Source organism: Macrobrachium rosenbergii, chromosome 22, assembly GCF_040412425.1.
Source record: "Macrobrachium rosenbergii isolate ZJJX-2024 chromosome 22, ASM4041242v1, whole genome shotgun sequence".
NCBI lineage: Eukaryota > Metazoa > Arthropoda > Malacostraca > Decapoda > Palaemonidae > Macrobrachium > Macrobrachium rosenbergii.
Window position 1 is genome coordinate 30850891 of NC_089762.1, and position 20000 is coordinate 30870890.

Here is a 20000-nt window from a genome sequence, read left to right on the forward strand (position 1 = left end):
TGACTGGGAAAGAGGTAGTAGGTATGCATGTATTTTTGTAATGGGTAGATTACAAACGGAGAAGGCATTTTAAATCCTGTGTAGTGCTAAATACCGCATAGTTAAAGCATAAACAGACGTATGAAGTATACCACCGGATCAAAAAATTATGCTATTAATTCACTAAATTTAAATATGGTAATTCGTGCTAAATTTTGATAAAGTATTCAATTAGTCAAAGCATATGTTTGATATTATACCATTACGATGAGCAGAGTTCAATTTCACAGACTTAAATTATATTAGAATGTTGACTGGGGAAAATCACTAGCTAAAGAGTTTAAAAGAAACCCCTAACAGCGATATTTAAAAACCTATATTATTCCACCAACAATATATTACCATATTTATTTTTGAGACAAAATGCTGGAAGGCTTGCGGACAAAAAGATTAAATTATGGAATCTTTGCTTTTCATGAATTCTTTATTCTACGAACTTCAAACGTATAATATAAAGACAAGTGTTAGTTTAACGCTAGAAAACCTACAACAGCTCTTCTGCAGCATTACAAAAGAACATGATAGCTTTGACAATATTCAGTTTCTTCATTAATGTACTTCCTGCAGGCTACTAATTTTTCTTAAACAATTAGAAACTGGCTTCACCCAAAGAAAAAAGCAATATTCCTGAGACTCACCAAATAAGCAATTCTGTGCCATTTCAGCTATGATAATAAATGCGACTATTGTGTGATCTTGTTCGGGACAATTAGAAAACATCTTTTTTTACAGCAACTTCTCAGGTCAACATTTTTGTAACATTTTTGCCCAATTCTGCAAATATGCATTGACTGCTCTTTTTAATTTCTTCTCTAGTCATATCTATAGAAATCCTATCGTTTTAGCACGGTGAATAAATCATAAAAAAAAATGTCTGAGCTTTTTATCTTTTTTCATTTCAATCCCTCTGTTTTTAAAATATGGGCTGTCTGCCAGAGTTAACGATAGTCACCCTACTGCACCAAACTCACAGATGCATAACATAAACCTAGGCAGTGCACAATGGGGTTAAAATGGGATAAGACTAAGAGACGGACCATTATGTGTCCCACCATGATAAAATAATCTGATTTGCTTTAACTGAATAACAAAACCTTAATCTAGAGTAACAACTTGGAAGAGGGTCGAGGTAGAAAAACTAGCGACTTGATTTGAATAGAATTACCTCCAAAACAATGGGTAGGCCAAGAGGTGACAAGTAAAGGTCATATATGATAAGAAGATAAAAGGTACGGAACACCACAGGCCCCGAAAAGCACACCTGCAGTAGCACTGTCGACTACGACATAAATAAAACGGTCCAATATGAACTTGAAACTAGGTTACAAAAGCCATAAGCAGAGGGTTGATCTAAGTTAAGTATAATTTAGTTTTACCAGACCACTGAGCTGATTAACAGCTCTCCTACGGCTGGCCCGAAGGATTAGACTTATTTAACGTAGCTAGGTACCAATTATTGTGGAATCCGAACCACATTATAGCGAGAAATGAATTTCTATCACCAGAAATAAATTCCTCTATCTCTTCATTAGCCGGCCGGGGAGTCGAACTCGGGCCTAACGAGTGCAAGGCCACAACTCTACCGACTTTCCCAAGGAAGAGCTTGAGGGTTGATCTAACAGACCCTTGTGCCCTACCTTGTCTAGCACCTAAGAAATATCAAAGGCAATAACCAAAGTTCTCAAAAGTTTCTGAGGGCAGGACTTCAATCGTAGCAATGCTAGTTTATACAAATTAACCAATCAATCACTTGGTCTTACCTCATAGTCATACTGATGATCGAAGAGAAGGCTCAAAGATTCCAAGTACATTAGAAGACAGATAAAGAGTAACTGTTTCAAGACTTCATCACAAGCAGGATCGGAGAGATCACCATTCTCATCATCACGTCATGGGGTGTTTAGAGATCACCATTCTCATCATCAAGTCATGGGATGTTTAGAGATCACCATTCTCATCATCAAGTCATGGGATGTTTAGAGATCACCATTCTCATCATCAAGTCATAGGATGTTCGACTTTGTAGCAGTAGGAAGTGGATACTGACAAGGATTGGACTAAATAGTTACATTTTGTCAGAGACCATTGTGCCTTCTTTGGGCTATGCCGTGAATAAATGCTTAATGCTTTTTAATCACTATACTGGGTACAATATGGGATGGACGAGAATATGTTAGCAAACTCAGCCACAAATACTAACTGAAAATCAGAAAGGTAACACCTGGCGTTAACCAATGCGGCAGAGAGGTTGTGTGTGTGTGTACATATACATACATATATATATACATATACATATATATATATATATATATATATATATATATATATATATATATATATATATATATATATATATATATATATATATATATATATATATATATATACAAGTATAACACGTTCTTGCATGATGCTGAGTATGTGCACACGAACATACTAACTTTCATTAACATTTGAACATTTTTATTCTCTGATCCATCTTTCATATTTCGGTCCGTCCACTTTCCTCCGACTTCCCTGAATTTCCTTCTCTTCTCCTGACCTCTCGCCGGAATAAGTTAAGTAAAACCAAATGGAATCCTGTTTATACTCATTAATGTGATGGACTTTGCCTCTTCATTTCAGGCAGAGACTTTGAACTTTCAGTTTAAAACGATGATGATGGTGATGATGATGCTAATTAAGTTGGCAGTGGTTGGGACGGTGATATGAGAATGATGGTGATTACCAAATTGTGAAATTTCGCTGAAAGAAACGATGATGGTCATTACTGTCACCATCATCTTTATTCACTTCAATAGGATAAAGTATTCAAGGTGTAATCATTATCATAAAGAGGATGATGATGTTCACTATCTCAAGAGGACTGGAAAAAAAAAAAATAACGAATTTTCTGTGAAAGGCGACAACTCCGAATTTCGAACAGGAAAGATACATCGGTGACCCAATAAAAAGAAGAAGTACGATGTTATGCATGATAACGTGCAAAGACCAAAAAAAATAAAACGCCAGAGAAAGGGAATCATTTATTCTCAAATGCTCAGTCATCAGTATTCTTATCCATCACACGGGTCATTTTCGCTTAATGTGCAGATATAAACATTACATTCCTCACTGGCTCTATGTCAGAGTTTCCTCTAACATCAGTAAGAAGGTAGATGGATGTCAAGTACATAATAAATGTATCTCACAAACAAACGTATATATAGGCTACATACATGAATAACACTCCCACACACACACATATATATATACAGTATATATACATACATACATACACATATATATATATGATGTATTATATATATATATATATATATATATATATATATATATATATATAGATAGATAGATAGATATATATATGTATACATATTTATATATATATATATATATATATATATATATATATATATATATATATATATACAGTATACGTGTGTGAGTGGATTACAAAATAAATATATACATTCAATTATCGGAATACATATAAGAGATAAAGAGCTATTTTTACGATCGAGAACTGCCTCCAGGAAATCTGTACTTGGAAAGTTAAAACATATATAAATGATTTCGATATGATCTGGAGTTCGTAGCTAAAAGCTCACAAAAGCCTGTTAATTGCTGGGATTTTCAAAGCTAATTGCTTTGTGTCACTCTTTATCCCTGAGCAAGTTAATTCCAAGCCTTTTTCTTAATCTGAGAGAATACGTGGAAAATTGTGCTTTGATAAATCGGCCTTTGATGAATCCTTACTTTATCGGATCTGTGCACTTTAAGGGCAAGCCAAAGAAATAGCAATGTTAAAAACACTCCAAAGAGGTTTTAAGCTCCTATTACTTCAAAGCTTTGTGTTTACAGTCTGAAGCTTTCAATATACAGATCCTAACAGAATCTAAATCTATTAAGAGTGTTGTAAGATGATAACTAAATTAATCAGATAGGTCTGCATGACAAATGTGTTTTTTTTTTCCACAGTTTATTTTTTTTTCAAGCCACAAGATGAAATGTGTTGTGTTCACTGGTGCACATAAGCGAAAACCGTTTAGATAAAAAAAAAAAAAAGCAAAAGTCTTTGAATTTAGTGTCACAGACCGCAAAACTGACTAGTCACAAGGAATATGTGAAACAAAAAATGTAGAAACAACTGAACTCTATAAAAGAATTGAAGAATTCACTGATGAGTGCGCCTTTCCAAATGTTGACACTGGCCTTAACATTTTTTATCACTGGTAATAAGTGTTCATTTTCCAGGGTAAAGTATACAAAGAAATCCCCACAAAGCTATTATGCAGTAAGAGAGGCTTGGATGCCTTATTTGCCAAGTGTAGAAGCAGACTGGTTGCGTCATAATATGATTAATATTTTGGAAATAGAAAGCATAAAAAATTCTATACGTAAAGCTTTAAATAAAAAACAATAAAAATTCTTTCGCATCTCTGATTCGTGTATGTTAAAAAGCTATGTATCCCTAAGGGCTTCCCCCCCCGATGATACGTAGCAATGATTGTGTCCTTTAAATTACATTTCTTCATTAGAATATATATCTTTTTTCAATGGACAGTCATCACTTTTATTGCAAAAAAAGGGAAAGTACTGTTTTCAGTAAATGTTGGTATTTGAATTTCCCTTATCAACAATTTATCTATGAAAAAACAAAAATGAAAGTTTGTTTACCTGTTTTCTGTGGCAAGTTTTGCTCACAATACACCACGTTCTTTTGTAATGAACTACTCCACGTTATGCAGATCTGATATAGCAAGACTGAGTAAGTGTCATTTAATAGGATTGAGTCGGCTTAGTAAGCTTAATCTAAGGCCGCATATTTTTTCATACAATGTAATATTGCTGCCTTGACGTTTACTGTAAATAGATCTTGTTGTAAGTTTTGTTGCATTTCGAAAAATAATATTTCATTTTACTGCTTAACATTTTTTTTATTATTTTTGGTAACTTATGTATCAGGCACCACAATTTTCCAAGACGAATATTAAACTTTGATATGTACTGATATTTGTAAATCTATTGTATGTTATGTTACAGTATATGTAACACAAATATCTACCTGGACACAATGTTAACTCTGGAAGGCGAATCCAGGTTTAACAAATCAACTTTGCATTATGTATTTGAATTATTATTATCATACTTGGATTGTGCTTTATTAAAATTGTATGTAAAATGTAAGTATTTTATTGTACTTGTATATCCACAGTAAAATTAAACAATTTCCAGTGGCCAGGGTCCCTAAGGGTCTTAATCACGTTACAGTGATTATGAAGTTTAATACCAATAATGTTTTAACTTGGTGTATCTTTCCGTCCATAGCACAAGTCTTAATACTGATCCATTCTCAAGATATTCAAAGTTAGATATCCAAAAGCAAGGACAATAAGCCTAAAAACGTAAGATATACATGACGAAAATATCAAATCCACCATTAGGTTTCAAAGTAGAAAAGCCTACCTTTGGCACAAAATAATAACTACAAAAACGCCCAGCACAAAATGCAATCTCTTCTTTTTAACTTGATAATTTTCAAGAAAGAATTAAACTGTAAATCGCATTCCAAATAGCCTGAAACGCTCAAAAGACTGAAATCTGGTTTAATTACTTTGGTAATCGCTCCTCTCCGAGAAAGATGCAGTTTTTACTTGTTTTGATATTTTTTTACTGAAGATGATGAAATAGGCAATAAACTGGCCATTGTCGGATCAAGTACAGACACAAACAGCTCTTCAACCACGCACTTCCGGCTAATTCATTTATAAGACCAGGCTCTTTCAAGTGTAAAACATGAAAACCAGATATCTCATGCACTTTACCTATGACATTTATGTAGGTATAATAATGAATTAGCATATCATCTTACAGCTAACACTTAACTTTTCCTTAGTGAATAAGTAGATGTAAATGTAAACAGTACTTACAGTACTATTATACACAAAGTACTAGTATATACAGACACACACATGTACAATATATATATATATATATATATATATATATATATATATATATATATATATATATATATATATATATATAATGCATTGTTACTTCCAGAAAGTCCAATTTTAACAAGAAAAATATATATATATATATATATATATATATTAATGAGGTTTTAAAAGTCCAATTTTTAACAATAAAAAGAGGTTTAAAAGGAACTTCTGCATGTCAGGTGACAAATATTGGAATCGCCTATTCCAGGAATTCACATATTGGACCAGATAAAATTTAAAGCTTGGCCAGAACCGTTCAATTCAGAGTGATGATTACTGTCTCTAGGTCTCTCTTGTCGACTACTGGGCCATCAACACGGTAAAACAGCTAATAACATAGTTTGCCGATTCACATATATATAAAAAATAAAAAGTCCTCCTGGGCCTCTGTAGGCTCATGGGGCAGGCGCTGATCGCCTGTTTCTTAGTCCGACAGCCAGTGGGGTACAGGTCCCAATGCCTATGACACGTGACCAGTGTGTCTCTAGGCCCACCGTTTAAATCCCCAGCCCGAGGGCTGGTGCCTATTCTCCTGTTAAACCTCTCGGGCTTTTCCGGACCGCTAAGTTGACGGGCTGCCGGGATTTTTGCAGTGGCGAACAAGTAAAAAATGCGCCGAAATTTCTTCGGCTCAATCGAGTTTTCTGTATAGCCTCTACAGCGTATAATCAAGGCCACCGAAAACAGATCTGTCTTTCGGTGGTTTTGGTATAATGCTGTATGGGCCGTGGCCCATGAGGCTTTAACAAAGCCCTGTGGTGGCCTATCCTATACCGTTGCCAGAAGCACGATTATGGCTAACGTTAACCTTAAATAAAATGAAAACTACTGAGGCTAGATGGCTGCAATTTGGTACGTTTGATGACTGGAAGGTGGATGATCAACATACCAATTTGCAGCCCTCTAGCCTCAGTAGTTAAGATCTGAGGGCGGACAGAATAAAGTGCGAACGGACAGCCAAAGCCGTCACAATAGTTTTCTTTTACAGAAAACTAAAAAATGAAACAGTTTTGCATAAATAAGTAAATTCAAAGCCAAACGGCCGAGGAAATGTAAATTCGGCTTTAGGCAAAATAGCCGACGTGAGGTGTTTACTTTCAGATGCCAGTCTTACTAAATCACAGGGTGATAAAAGATTTGCACAGTTCGATAAAAACACCTTCTTGTTCCGTCACTCTCTTCCACTTGAACAGAAAAATTTTGACTTGTCGTAGTGAAACGAGTCTTATCAAGAGAAAATGAAAAAGCAATCTGATTTTTCTTCTAGAGCGTTTTATAACTGCACTAGCTTGAAGGATATTAATTTTTGTTTGTTAATCCAATTGCACGTGACTGCCTATGAAATACAAATAACGAAATATCTAGTTTATTACTCTTTTTAAATACACATTTACTCAGTACAGTCACTTTCTTTATAATCCCATAGTACAATTAAGATTATGATGAAATAAAATTACGTGTTACGTAAATACCTGGACAACCTCTATTTATAAAGTTTTCTATACATAATCTTTTTCAAGACCTCAAATTTAATACACTGGTACCTGGGTAGGGCTTCAAAAGAATTACCACTAATTTTAATTTAATTATTTTTAAATGTGTTTTTTAAATTACCATTTTCCGTTTGATATTTATCATACACGTATCCTTATTTTAAAATTCCACTTTCAGTTACTATAGCATGACTGGGTTGTTTTACTTATATTGTTACCAGAAATTATCTTCAATCTGACAAACGCGTGTATCTACTAACCCACAGAAATGTGTCTTTTTGTATCAGTTTATGGAACAAATCTACAGTGGCCAAAAAATAATAGAAAATTAATGAACTCCTCTTTTAAGTAATAATAGAATCCCTGCTGGCCGAAGCAATATATATCCAGAATTCTGCAAATTTACAAGATAAAGTGGAAGTGTCAAAACGACTGACTCCGGTTTTCACGACACAATATCCACCCACATTACTGGCCATTTAGATTGGCGACGTATCTAAAAATACTTCTTTAACAGCGTTCTATGTAGAAAATATATCAAAGCTGTTCATAAATAATTTTTGGGGTTCATAACTAGATGCTGTTAGATTTCGCTATCAGAGGTGTGAAAACAAAATGTCGGTTCTGTAGTCTTTTTTATTATTTAAAACCATTCAGGCTAACTTTAATACACGTTCATATTAGGATTAAAAACTGTTGCATTCCTGGGTCAGGCCGAAACGGAGAAAATACATCTTACGTTTAACAAAACAGCTGGGGTTCAGAACAGGTATACACTTAAGGTTTGCATGTTATCATACTCACATCGGAGCTCGTTTTCCATTACGATTTTCACTTTTTTCCCTGAATGTTAATGTTTCATAGTACTGAGAATTCAACTGGTTATGATTACATTACCCACGTTCTTCTAAAAAAAATTAAAACATCCACCAAATTTCAAGAAAAACAAACACAGCCCTAAAGTTTACACTGAGATAGATTTGGGAATGCACTGTGATTTCACCATGCTTGTAATGGTATGCTAGTAGGGAATAAGACGAGGAGAACTTAATAATAATTTAAATATAATCTTTTGATAAAAAAAAATCGCATCTGAAATAAGTTAAACACCAAGTCCCGATGTCTATCCTATTAATCGCAACTGAATGTATTACTTTGAAAGTAAGCCGCTGCTATTTATATTAACTAGGTCACTTTTGGTACCATATCCAGTTGTCTTACGATACGTGATGACTACTTAAAGTTCTCAAATACTGGTGTGTACCATGGCATATAATACAAAGGGGAAAGTTTACTTGTTTAAGAATACACTTCATTAAAACCTCCTTTCTCCATTATTCCTTAATTATTTTAAGGACTTGAAAACAACTGTGTATTTGTCTTCCTATGAAATGATGTTTTTTACCCTTTCCTCTGTCATGTTCTTAAATCTTTCATATACCGGATATTCTTTTCTGAAGAGGCTAACTATATACAAGTCTGTATCCTGTTTCCTAAGAATCTATACTCAACTGAAGGAAAAATTTAACCAACCTAATTTTTGATGAACAACTTTCCTCTCCCTGCGTATTTGTTAAGCGATTTCAGTGCTGCAATTTCCTCAATCACGTACAGGGACGACTGATATTATGAATTATTTATGCAATCAGGCATTACACCGAGTTTGATCATCAACGCCAGAAACCTGTTTTTTAGTTATGAATAATCTGAATGAAGAACTGATATAAAATGAAAAATGTTAAAAACATATTTACTTAAATCAACCGTGCAGCAAAAAAAAATCAACTTTAAAAATATAATAGTTCAAGCGTACGAAAAATAATAAATAAAAATCGCTATAAATTCAACTATTTGAAGAAACGCAACTTCTACAGCAACTTAAGGAAGATGCTTTTCAAGTTCCCGAGGCTAGGAAACGACCAAGCAGTGCCAGTTGTTCATAATCAATATTTGTTAGTTTTCTGCCATTTTTGTTAGTAATAACTTCAATTTTTTATGTTATTCTTTGTTTATTAGCGAAAAGCCTTTGTGGAGAGCGAGCAGAAATGTGTTTTGGATTTCATTCAAATTTTTCTCCATATTTTACTCAATGTATCTCTCTCTCTATCTCTCTCTCTCTCTCTCTCTCTCTCTCTATTCCAAGAACTTTAAATCTTCCTTGATCTAGACAAAAACATTTGTTCAAATAAATGTATGTGAACTGATCCATACGTACATATATACATACATATATATGTATATATATATATATATATATATATATATATATATATATATATATATATATATATATATATATATATATATATATATATATATATATATATATATATATATATATATATATATATATATATATATACATATATCATATACAGTGTGAGCATGGATTACGATCTATCCATAAATGCAGGTAACAAATGGTCATTCAATCCACACAAAACAAACCATCGTATACAAAACTCTTACGACCCTCAATCAACATCACCCCCCTACCCCCCAAAACAACAACAAAAAGATCGTTCCCCTAACGATCTACGGAAAGTTCTCCCCTCCCCTCCCCTTCCCTTCCCCACCCCCGGACTGTTGCTACAAACTTCTTCCCTAATCATAGTACATTAGGCTAAAAGTTTAGGTGGGGGTCGGGTGGTTTGGAATGCCTTCTCAAACTCATTAGGAAAAGCAGTGGTTCCTGTATCTTCTCGTCTCACCAGTTTGATTTTACGTTTGAGTTCTTACCCTCTGGTATCCTCCTTGTAGTGATTTTTATCTTAGGCTGTTCCTCACTTGCATTCGATTTTTCTTAATATCTATTTTAGCTGTTACTCTCTGGTATTTTCCTTTTCGTAATACTTATATTAACTTTTGAAAAATAATAATAATAATAATAATAATAATAATAATAATAATAATAATAATAATAATAATAATAATAATAATATTTATTGCGGCTCAAGGCCATATACATGGAATATACAAATACAATGCATACAATCTAGAAGAGTGAAATTCAATCTTACAGTAATATTCTCATGACTAGAATAATGAAGTTCAGCCATACAATAATTTTCTTAAGGCCAGATTAATGATTTTGAATCTTAAAGGAAACATAATTTTCTTACGACCAGAATAGTGAAATTTAATCTTATAATAATTTTCTTATGACTAGAATAATAAAATGAAATCTTACAAAAATTTTCTTATGACTATAATAGTGAAATTAAATCTTAAGATTTCTATGATGAGAACAATGAAATTAAATCTTATAATAATTTTCTTATGATTAGAATATTGAAATTAAAAACCTTACAATAACTTTCTCAAGACTGTACTACTGAAGTTAAGTCTTACAATAATTTCCTTATGACTATTGTATTGAAATTAAGTCTTACAATAATTTTCTTATCACAAGAATAATGAAATCAAAACTTACAGTAACTTTCTTGTGACTAGAATAATGAAACTAAATCTTACAATAATGTCCTTATGGCTAGAATAATGAAATGAAATCTTGCAATAATTTTCTTATGACTAGCATAACGAAATGAAATCTTGCAGCTCAATAAGTAATAGGAATAACTCTTGACTGCCTTTGATATCCGACAGGATTCTGAAAGGATGAACACCCGTCGAGATCCTAAGGAACCTTCAGCCTCCATGAAGATTTCTTAAACTGAAAGTTCAAACGGGAACATGCCTTTGAAACCCCCTTTTATGCCGGCTGTGTAACGCAATCAATCAAGTGATTGCCATCTAAGGGGAAAATGCCATCTTTGGTGATGTCATGACCGGCTTACTTGCTTTTGCGATGCCTGTTTGATGTATTAACTCGATCAACGTGCTTGCTTTTACTGTGACCAGTGCATTCTGCACGTTTCTATGAAATTAGGAATTTCGGAAAAATTAGTAAACGTTGCTGTCTGATTTTCGCCTGTTTTTCTGATACCAAACTTCAAAGATTTACAGTCCGTCTTCATGTAAAGTCATCCCAGGGATTACCATTTGCATTCGTAATTTCAAGACGGAAAAAGATAGTCTAAACGAGTGTGTGTGTGTGTGTGTGTGTGTGTGTGTGTGTGTGTGTGTGTGTGTGTGTGTGTGCCGAGTGTATGCGCGCGGGTGTGGTTGCAATAGAAAACGGTCAAGAATTTCAAATTCTTGAATGAAAACTCTGTAACTAAAAGTTTTAGGTTTCACAGAAGTACTTACAAAGAATGTTCGCTTTCTGCGACCTCATACTGTTATTTGAGTTGGCAAAGAATGTTTACTTACAGCGACCTCATACTACTATTTGAGTTGGCAAAACTTTCACTTTCATAATAAATATCGAAAAAGCTACTTTATCACTGTCTTAATTTGCTAGACAACTGCTTTAAAAACAGTTCTACCAGTACTAGTGAATAAAATGACCGGATACACTACCTTTCTATATAAAAAAGACTTCAGATTTACATAACAAACTTTTCTAATGTAATACAACTGTCCTTAAAGCTGATGTTTCTTCTGGATTCACGATTAACACGGCTGAATTTCACAACTGAAAAGTGAAAGGCGATTTTACATTTACTGATCATATCTGCTTTATATATACGAAATACTATTGATGTTAAGTATGAATATGTTATTTACACATACATACATACATACATACGTAAGAAAATGTGTAGCGTTAGCGTACTTGGAAATCGGGATTTCCCACCGCAAATCTTCCACATGCCTTGGTGGGGGTGGTGGGAGAGTGAGACCTCTTTTTCAACTGCGACAGCACAAATGGAGTAAGGAAATGAGGCTTGACATTTAATTCCGCATAAATAAACAGTTTCTAAGCAGAAGGGCTCCACCTTCTATAATCTCCCTTCTGAGGAACACCATGTCAGGTGAAAAAGTAACCTGTGTGCATTTGCATGTAAACACTCATCCAACTATGACAATGGAGGCCACTTTTTACGTGATATATAAGTTTGTTGACGTTACTGTAATGAGTGAATAAACTTCAGCTATCGAGCAGTTTGAACTCGCGCTTAAAAAAAACCTGTGAATTGAAAAATCTCTGTTAAAGATCATGCAACAAGAGAGCCCCTTTTTAGTTCTCAGTAAAAGAAACTATTGAGATGGCTTTGTCTGTCCGTCCGCACTTTTTTCTGTCCGCCCTCGGGTCTTAAAAACTACTGAGGCTAGAGGGCTGCAAATTAGAATGTTGATCATCCACCCTCCCAATCATCAAACGTACCAAATAGCAGCCCTCTAGCCTCAGTAGCTTTTAAAGTCAGCCATAATCGTGCTTCTGGCAACGATATAGGACAGGTCACCACCGGGCCGTGTTAAAGTTTCATGGGCCCCGGCTCATACAGTATTATACCGAGACCACCGAAAGATAGATCTGTTTTCGGTGGCCTTGATTATACGCTGTAGCGGCTGTACGGGAAACTCGACTGCGCCGAAGAAACTTCGGCTCATTTTTTACTTGTTTTCCTTTAAGCTTGAAAGCCAAGTGAAACTATATACCTGCCTCCTCTCGGTCGTAAGAGATCCTTCTTGCGAAAGCACTCTTGCACAATGGCATTTAGGTACATATTTGGCATTGACTTCCTAGCGGGTGGAAGAAGAGATTTACCCCTTGTCACATGACCGGTAATGCTATATGCTTGTTACTTATAGCATCGTAGTAGATGCGATTTCACATCTGCTCGAGGGATGAAATTTATCCTTTCTTTTATCTCCCAGTTACTATGAGACTCACACACACACACATATATATATATATATATATATATATATATATATATATATATATATATATATGTGTATATATATATATACACTTATATATACATATATATCATATATATATTATGTGTGTATGTATATGTATGTCTGTATAGTATGCGCTTGAGTCTGAAGAGACAAAGTACAGAAAATGAAACACTAGGTATAAATACTGACCGGTTCCCCCTCATGCATTCCATACATATTCAAAAGCACTGCTACATAGCGGTAGAAATTTACATTCGTCCGTAAGTACTGCAATGAACGTACAAACAAACCTACAAAAGGCCGAAAAAAAATTAATACCCAAAAGGAAGAGGACCCTGACCTCATCTGTGGCCGCAACTTGGTATGCCATTGATTTTTTTTTATCTTGCAGGTAAGTTCTCACCTTTGCTATTAACACCAAAAAAACTATACTCCTTAAAGTCTACATATTTTATATTTCTTCTGAAATAAATAGATCAAGTTCACAAATTTCTAGGCTACTACTGAGACACACACACGCACACACACATACATACATCCATACATACACATACATACATACATACACATACATATATCTATATATATAAAAACGTGTATGTATGTATGCTCCAGCATAACTCTAAAACACATGGAGCAATTTCAACCAAACTTGGCATACATATGACTTACTATCTGGAAAAGAATACTGTGGTGGTAAGACATCACTAGCACCAAAGGGCACCAAAGGGGATGGTTATGCCCGTAGACTTAGTAACTTTACAAATTTATCATACCTAATTTTGGTATACATATGACTTACTATCTGGAAAAGAATACTGAGGGGGTAAGGCATCAATGGCACCAAAGGGGGTGGGGTTGGGAAAGAGAGAGAGAGAGAGAGAGAGAGAGAGAGAGAGAGAGAGAGAGAGAGAGAGAGAGAGAGAGAGAGAGAGAGAGAGAGAGAGAGAGAGAGAGAGAGAGAGAGAGAGAGAGAGAGAAAGTTTATCAGTTGGGATTCAGAGTTATCCCAGGCAGCACCGGGTTGGTCAGCTAGTATACATACTGTATACCGTATATATATTATATATACACATATATATAATACAATTATAATGTGCGTGTGTGTGTTTGAGTGTGTGTGTTTTAGAATCCCTATTACCATTATCTTTCCCCTTTTCGTTTTCGGAAAAATCAATAACAATACAGTATACGTCATCATCGCATATGAATACAAAATATTTATAAGCATAGTTGCCCTCGAATATCAAACTAATAATACGTATGCCCCTAGCAAGCATTTTCTTTGCGAAAGTCTAAACAACCTATCGTAAATATATATCTCGACAATCTCAACATCCGGGCGCAAATAGATATATCGACAATGTAAACACCCAAACGCAAACAGGCATTTCGACAAAGAAAACATTCAATCTGATGTAGGCATTTCGACAGTCTAAACATCCTACAGCAAACGGATATTTTCACAGTCTAAACATCCTACAGCAAACAGATATTTCGACAGTCTAAACATCCTGCAGCAAACAGATATTTCGGCAGTCTAAACATCCTACAGCAAACAGATATTTCGACAGTCTAAACATCCTACTGCAAACAGATATTTCGGCAGTCTAAACATCCTACAGCAAACAGATATTTCGACAGTCTAAACATCCTACTGCAAACAGATATTTCGACAGTCTAAACATCCTACAGCAAACAGATATTTCGACAGTCTAAACATCCTACAGCAAACAGATACTTCGACAGTCTAAACATCCTACAGTAAACAGATTTTTCGACAGTCTAAGCCTCCTACAGCAAACAGATATTTCAAAAGTCTAAACATCCTACCCCAAACAGATATTTCGACAGTCTAAACATCCTACCCCCAACAGATATTTCGACAGTCTAAACATCCTACAGCAAACAGATATTTCGACAGTCTAAACATCCTGCAGCAAACAGATAATTCGACAGTCTAGCCTGAAGGCTTACCATCCACCCATCATAATACGGCACATGATCCCATCTGTCAGCGATTGCATCAGGCTAAAGCCACCGTTGGATTAACATGAAACGAAATTACTCTGCTAAGGAGATTAGTGTCCAGACCTACTAACGTTCGATGGACGTCGCAGATTGCGGCCGTCGATTAGCGCCGGGCCCTTCGCATTTACTTACTAGTGAGATTGAGGAGGCTGCTTCCTGTCTACCTAAATGAGAGGTGATCACCTCTGCTCTTGATTGGTTCAGATGGGATTATTCCGATGGTCGAGATTCATGTGCTTGACACGAGTCATTCTTCCTTCGTGGCCAACCTGGTTTCTTTTTGAATAGGATGAGGTATGGGTCAGATTTTTAAGAACGATGAATTAGTTCAGTTAAAGCTGTACTGAAATCTAATAGATGAGAGGAAGATGGTATTATAATCATACTATTTTTATGTTTACACATAATGAATAATTGTGAGAAAGCATTGCAATAACTTTAGTGTTTACCAGCAGGAAATAAGGAAATAACCCTCCTCCTCTGGTGTTATGATGCCAGCTTTAATTACTGACCAAGTTATGATCCATTAAAATTCTCAAAGCCTTTTTCCTCAGCCAACAATAAAACCCATTTTTGGTTTTTAATACCAATGGACAAGCCAGTGAAAATAACTACCTCCTTTACATGTCACAGCCACATAACTATCAAATTTCCCACACCCAGACACCTAATCCGTTCCCAACGCCCACATCTTTCATTTCTCACACCCACACCACCTCCCCCTTTCCCACATCCTAGACCTACCATCCTTGCCTTCTCTTCTCCGCTATGATCTCTTTTATTATCCAAGGCGATTATAATGTCATTTCGTTTTGTCTTTTCCCAATTATAAGGAACGTATTACAAATACAGATAACTGGCAATAAGATCATTGGAAGAGAATGGAAAACAAAGTGTAAAAATTACGATGAACGTATTACAAATACAGATAATTGGCAATAAGATCATTGGAAGAGAATGGAAAACAAAGTATAAAAATTACGATGAACGTATTACAAATACAGATGTCTGGCAATAAGATCCTTTAAAGCGAATGGAAAACAAAGTGAAAAAATTACGATCACAGAAACCTAAAGCAAGGAGGAGAGTGAGACGAAAGGTATGAACTTATACACCAGCACAGGTGATATAGCAGCAGAGGACTTTAAATCAACAGACCATGCAAGGAAAAATGAAAAGCAGACCTATATGTGAAGGGGATTGACGAGCTGTTGAATATGCTTCGTTGAAGGAGCCAAATGAAGAGTGTAAATGCAAGGAATTTCAACAAGGTCATTAATTAAAGGATGAATTATGAAGTGAACCTCCAGTCATCTTCTTTTGATCATCAACACTTTTGGCTGACAATTCTGACATAGAAAACACTGAAACTAAAAATGGAGACCTCAAATAAATAATACTGAAACTAAAAATGGAGACCTCAAAAGATGTTTCTTCGAACTTAATACGAAATTCTTTCTTAAGAGAGATTTTAAAGATCTACGAGGTCTCGTTTCTAAAGTTAATTTTCTACTGAAATGTTTCAACTTCGTATTCTTCGCCATGATTATACGTGAACAGAACTGCAAACAATTCTCAAATGAAAAATTAACCTTAATTGATAAATATAATCTCTCTCTCTCTCTCTCTCTCTCTCTCTCTCTCTCTCTCTCTGCAAAAGAAAATATAATGCATCACTTAATTAGTCCGTGTACTGTTTTTGTAAACTCAGTTTTTTTTATATTTAGCTAATTAGTAATAAGTACCTTATCGAACAACTCCTTGAAATCATGTAGGTATATCTACCCTATCTGACTGGAATTCAGCATTCCAAGTGAATTAAATGTATAATATTAACATTTAAAATATTCCGACTAAGCAAAACCATCTTTTAAGAAGAGCTTACCAATCCATCGAGATTAATCCAACCTTTTCCCCTTCACTTTACTTGTCATTCTTTTTACCAAGCATGAGCAAGATGAGTTTCAATACGGCCGTGTTGTCGATTTTGCATTTAAAAAATAAAACCGCTTTTACCTGATACAAAAAAAAAAAGTTCTAATATTACAATCTGTCGCAATAAATGCATTGTCTATCATATATCGATATATGGCCTGAAACAACACATGAATTTTCCATTCTTCCCACATATTTTCAGGTTTCACTTTTGCTTTTGACAAGCATTTAAATATCAGACACGGCCTCCTTTCCATGGCCTTGGGTATCAATCCTATTTTCTGACAACTGCAAATGGACAGCGAACGATGGAATCCTTTAAGCCTTCCCCGTTACGTTCAGCAATTTTCGGGAATATTTCAATCAATATTCCGGGAATATTTCAATCTTCTAAAGATGCGCAACATTTCTCTATAGCTTTTTCCTACTCAATTGGAATATCAGAAAAGAAATGTACATTAAATAACGAAGAATGAGTATAAAATAATCACGATATTCCATGTTTTACTATTCTGCACTATTCATAAATACTCCTGGTGAATAGAGAATAGTCTAGTAAATTTAGAAAAAGCTACACAACTGTGAACTTAATACTAAATACTATAAAAATATTAATTAGACATTTTACGAACTGTATTTAGGACTGCGCTAAGAGGAGGTTATAAAAATAATATCAGCATAAATCGTCGATTTCGTCAGTTAGGTGACGTTCTCTCATTATACTGCAAAGCTTTGAAATTCTCGATTCACTTATGTATGTTAAAACCAAAGTTATTTAAAGATCATGCACTGGAAAACATTATTACTGCAAAGTAAATTAAGGTAAGGGTGTGTAATTCTAATACAGTCAAATTTAATTAAAAGAATGGCAAAGTTTGAGACATTTTCAACATTAAAACATACGCTCTTTTACGTGTTATATAAAACTGAAGAGAACAGCTTCACGAGTTTTCGCTTTTGTTTTTTATTATACCGACCTTACTTTTGTTTAAAGAAAACATTTACAGGAAAAAAAATTATCTATCACAATACTATTACTGGCAATTGTTATTAAGTTTAAAGTATTCATTAAGCGCTGTAATTCATATTGTCTACCTCATGTAGATCGGAAACAGTTTATTGCCCTGAAACTGTTAATTACAACCTTAGAATAAGACAGTTTTGCTTCAAATGAGAATCATGTTACGAGTCATACTGTTCCTTCAAAGATAACAGTACAAATGGCTAAATGATATCAGTCATGTTCAATTGTCGAAAACTTAAAAACAATTGTCTTGTGAAAGCGTTCATTTCCACAGCGATGCACACCAAAAAAGTATGATTTGAACTGCAATCTACGTTTGAATTCATCAAATCCAAGTCAAATTATTTTCCTTTACGGAACATTTTATGAAGAGCTAAGGTCACGAAAAAATGTGAGCGCATATTCCCTCCAGATCTTTGAATTCAAGGCCTCAGCCGATGTTCAATAAAATAATGTTTTGTAAATTTCAGTTTTTTTATACCTTCAGACTTTTGCATCCACGGAATACGCAGGTTAAAGGTGGTTTGCTGTTATCCCTGTAATAATATTATTATAACATATATACAGTGGTTAAATGTTGTACTGCGAAGAGGAATAAAAACCTTTCGAGGTCTGGAAAAAGCTAATTCTTTATTATTGACGAACTGAGTGGAATTCCCTTTAGGATTCTTTCGCACAATAAAATCAAGCATAAAAATTGAAGGATGTGAGATGAAATTGCTAGTTTTCGTAATCCTTTGGCTTTGGGAGAGGTATACCACCATTCATATACACATTAAATATATATATATATATATATATATATATATATATATATATATATATATATATATATATATATATATATATATATATATATATATATATATATATATATATATATATATATATATATATATATATATATATATATATGTCTGCATGTATGAATATATATATGTATGTATGTATATATATATATATATATATATATATATATATATATATATATATCATATACCTGCATACACACACGCGCATATACGTATATATAAATACTATCATTTGGTATCGGATTCATTACACCTAGCAAATAATTTACACCCAAGGGGAATTAAAACTGATAAGAGCACCTACCCTTGCCAGGATTCGAACCTGGACCTTTGGTTTAGATACAGTGATAGCCATCAATTTAATCATTCGGCTACACTTTATAACCTAGTTCAGTTCAACATTCCTTTGTTGTGTATCCCCTCATACCAACTAGAAATCTGCTTCGTTGTCAGCTATTATTCGCTTCTGGGGTTTAAATGTATGGAATAAAATATAGAATTTACGCCAAAGGCCAACCACTGTGACCTATGAGGTCATTCGGTGCTGAAACGGAAATTAACAGCAAAAAGGTCTGAAAGGTGTAACAGGAGGAAAACCTCGCAGTTGCACTATGAATCAAATGTCGGGAGAGGGTGGAAAGTAAGATCAAAGAGAATATGAACAGAGGTACAGTTAAAGGAATGAAAGAGGTTGCAGCTAAGGGCCGAAGGGACGCTGCAAAGGACCTTAAGTAATGCCTACAGTGCACCGCATCAGGTGCACTGACGGCACTATACCCTACGGGGGGAACCAGTTTCCCAAAATGATAATGTAAACAGGGACTCCGATTTACCTAAAGCAAATGACTTGAACCTCAAGAAACCTCTGATTTCTTACTCAATATTATTTGCAGCATTCATCAATCAT

General features: G+C 34.5%; 1 long non-coding RNA gene across 1 annotated transcript in view; it reads right to left on the bottom strand.

Annotated features, from left to right (window-relative positions):
• The window catches only part of LOC136850704 (uncharacterized), a 1048955-nt gene that overhangs the window by 913944 nt on the left and 115011 nt on the right, over positions 1 to 20000 (bottom strand). The gene's annotated exons all lie outside the window — the stretch shown is intronic.